The sequence below is a fragment of the Rhipicephalus sanguineus genome, chromosome 3, assembly GCF_013339695.2.
Source record: "Rhipicephalus sanguineus isolate Rsan-2018 chromosome 3, BIME_Rsan_1.4, whole genome shotgun sequence".
NCBI lineage: Eukaryota > Metazoa > Arthropoda > Arachnida > Ixodida > Ixodidae > Rhipicephalus > Rhipicephalus sanguineus.
This window is the reverse complement of record NC_051178.1, coordinates 1,346,147-1,349,911: the sequence shown is the minus strand read 5'-3', so window position 1 is coordinate 1,349,911 and position 3,765 is coordinate 1,346,147. Positions and strand designations below refer to the sequence as shown.

General features: G+C 41.1%; 1 long non-coding RNA gene across 1 annotated transcript; it reads right to left on the bottom strand.

Moving 5' to 3' along the window:
* Nucleotides 1-453: 453 nt before the first annotated feature.
* On the bottom strand, nucleotides 454-3,399 carry LOC119384823 (uncharacterized). The gene is made up of 4 exons (XR_005181926.2): nucleotides 3,338-3,399; nucleotides 1,726-1,931; nucleotides 1,264-1,421; nucleotides 454-549 (listed from the first exon to the last, which is right to left on the bottom strand). It is a non-coding gene; the product is annotated as an uncharacterized LOC119384823 (long non-coding RNA).
* Nucleotides 3,400-3,765: the final 366 nt, after the last annotated feature.

Here is a 3,765-nt window from a genome sequence, read left to right as displayed (position 1 = left end):
ATTTTGATTTCCTGAAACACAATTTCTTTACTAGCACACACAACTTGCTTAATTCTCATCTACTAGTGCACAATTCAGGGTTGTATTTGCTTGCTCGGATGCTTTTGCGATTACTGCAGGGCACTTTTTGAACAATGTACTATGTAGTGGACCTGATTTTAGCATTACACTATTGGTGCAGTTTTAAATCTACAGGCAATGTGCAAGTAAGAAAATGAAGTTTTAGGAAACAAAAAGTTCAGTTCCAGCACAGGAAACAATTCACCAGAAAAATGATGGCACTGAATATGGCATACATAAACAAGAAACAACAAAGAAGGAATGAAACAGTGGTGAAAAAAAAAACAAGACAAATTTTAATAGACGCACTGCAAAGAATTTGCAACAACAACTGACCTTCAGGATTATCTTATTAGTTGAAAAAAAAAGAAATAAACTATTTTTGCTGCGCGGCAAGCCGCTCAGCAGCATGACGGCACCAGGTCATCGCGGCCTTCTCCACATCCTTCAGGGTCGCATTCGGGTTTCGGATGTCATTAGTCAACACGCCTGCATACACAGAAGCAAAATTATCGTTCCTATAAGTTTTGCACACCACACAAAACTTGGGCCGGTATGGCACTCTTCTAGAAATTAAGGCAGCTTCGCATGTATGGTGCCAAGCCTGTAGGAAGTGCGGAGCTGGGCAGCCTTCTTTGTTTCTCTTCGGTTTTCTCTTTCTTTCCGCCTCTCTTTTTTATCCTTCTTTTCCGTCTTGCTGTCTTTTCTTCTCTTTTTATTTTTATTTTATTCCTTCCTCTCTATCTATTTCTTTCTCTTTCTAATTTTCCTTCTACCTCTTCCTGTTCTTTCTCCCTGTCTATTTCTCGCTTGCTTCCTCTTTTTTTTCTATTTTTTACATGGTTCTGCCTGCGTAAGGCCAAGCAACGACAGCATACGACAGCCCGGGCCCCTAATGTGCTCCACACTTAATATCATCATCAAGGCGCTCGAAGAACAAGAAGCAGACCTCCTTGGTGCGATCACGCGCTCATTACGCTACAGATGGCTATGCTATACGTGGTTTTGCCTGCATTATGCCAAGCGATGACAGCATACGGCAGCCCGGGCCCCAAAAGTACTACACACTTAAAAACTGAAAGTAAATACCAGGACTAATTGCAGCAAAGTATAAATAGACAACCTAGCTATATTGAGTATACTGCTTGACAGAAGATTTCACAAAAAAACCAAGTTATATCAAGCTTGCTACACCTGACTCACCGCACATCAGCTTGCAGAGGTGCAGTTCACAGAATTTTCTTTCCCTTTGTGCCAAACCAACTGAAGCCCACTGCAGCATTCCAGCTGAGGAGGGACTGCAGTACACGTGTTGTTTTCAGTTTCGTCGAATCTCCCCCTTGTACAGCCATGTGCTTTTTCTGTTAAAAGGAAACAAGAAGATATACAGCTAGAAAGACACATTGGGATCCAGTTTACTTTGAATGTTTTGCAACCTAGATGATCTTGTGGTAATAAAGAAATACAAGCTGGCTTCTAGCTTTACTTAAATTCTTTAGAACTGTCATACGCAGCTAGCTATGTAAAAATTCAACAGTACGTCATTAATCAGACTGTCATAAGTAATATTCACATGAATTTATAAATGCCTAGTCACTCCAGCATGCTGTAGTTACAAGACAGGCAACATTATACTGAGCTTAGGCCATGAAGCAGAGAAATTACCATTTGATCATGAGCTTTGCTGTCTGTCTCGAGCTTCTCTTCATACGCAAGAACATCCGCCACATTCGAGAAAGGCAGGTCTGGGAGGCCATGAGGGTGTGGAGCTGCACTGTCGGCATTACTTAGCAGCTCGTTGAAATATTGCGAATGGGCTTGCTGTGTGTGCTTCATGCTATTTAACACATGTAGTATCCTTTCCATGAAGGCTGAAAAAGTAGTGATGGCATCAGTGTTATGAGAGTTTTCAGTTCAGCAATATGTCTAAGATGAAAAACTACCGCAATAATTCGAACATAGCTAGGCTTAAGGTAACTAAAGGTATGTAATGTTCAAAGTGCTTTGCTTTTCCAGGTAGCTATAGGTTAACCTATATTCAAAATATAGCTTTAAAACTTTTCAGTGAATTATATGGCAACACATGAAAAAAAAACGGTCATGAACATTGCTGAGAGTTACTTGTAGGAGCGCTAACAGCAAAGCATGAGTCTTCTTTGCAATAAGAATTGTTGGGGTTTTACGTTCCAAACCACGACATGATTATCGAGCCAAAAATTTTGACCACCTGGAGTTCTTTAACATACATTGAAATCTACGTACAGCCTTCTTTGCAGTTTTTGCGACACTGGCTTGGTGATAACAGTGTAAGTGAGGATCTACGATTTGATTGATGCTGCAGCAGCACCACGAGCACAAATGTTTTTATAAGTCACCGCTTGCACATTAGCAACCATCGTTGCTCAAATGATGAAGCATGCTCCTAAAGAAGAACGAAGGGATAAACTGCGCCACTGACTTATGGTTAGAATGACAGAAAGCTGAGCTAGTGTGTAGGTACTCATATTAAAGAGACAGGGCGTGCGAACACTGGACACAAGAAGAAGCCAAGATGTCAAGGCGTTTGTGGTGTCTTGGGTTCCCTCTTGTGTTCGTGTTTGCACGCCCTGTCTCTTCAACATGACTCATGGTAGTGTGTCACTGTGTCACAACGACAATGGGAAGTATGTTATGCCAGCAGCAACATACAATTTTTTTTTTCATTTGTGCTATGTGGCTGCGGCATAGGGGAGGGTAATGAATGCTCACACTAATACTATTATTATGAAACCAGAGCAAGGTGAGGCACACTATGCAGAAGCTATGCAGTTTGTGTTTCTATTTATGCTGATACATAGCATATATGAAGGAAATAGGACACTGCCCACATACACGAGCTCAAGAGATGGAGGTGGAGCAATACAGCAGGCTGTTACATTGCTTGAACACAAATCGTATTACTGGTGAGTCATTGTAAGATGGGTTCTGCCACAATTTTTTCCAGCATGAAGCCAGCAACCCAACTAAAAAACTAAGCTGATTTAGTGCTAAGAATATCACCTTCCGTTTCCAACACGTTACAATAAAGAAGAATACTCGTGGAATTAATTTCACTCTCTCTTGGCATGCATTATCACATGTGAATAGTACATCTACAGTACAAAGGAAACATTTGCCTCAAGTAAACATGAAGCAAGAAAACACATAAACAAGACGGGAATTTTTCCCTTAGTATTAATAGAACCCAAGGACACTGAACAGTTTGGACTGTAACCATTAAAGAAGGTGAATGACATACCGAGCACTTGTGGGTCTGTTTGTGACCTTGTAGCCCCGGTCAGATATGCGGGTCCTGGACTGCACGATGTATCTGAACATAATTGACACCACAAGTTAACATCTAGAGTTACACAGACAGGCAGACAGAGATGAAATAGATACAGAGACAGACAGGCAGGCTCAAAACACCTGAAGTGGGCAAAGAATTCTCAATTTAATGAGTAAATGTAAATAAACTACAGCAACATGCATTAAGACATCAGAATGACATACCAAGCATGCTCGGTTCCATGTGTGGCCATGCAGCCACAGCAAGAGTTGAGGATATTGGTATGTGCGATGAGCCTGAACATAGAACAGACCGCAGGCATTTGGCTATAGCACAATGACTGTACAACAAAACAAGGTAAAAACTGGAAACATTTTATAACAGCAACATAATGACGT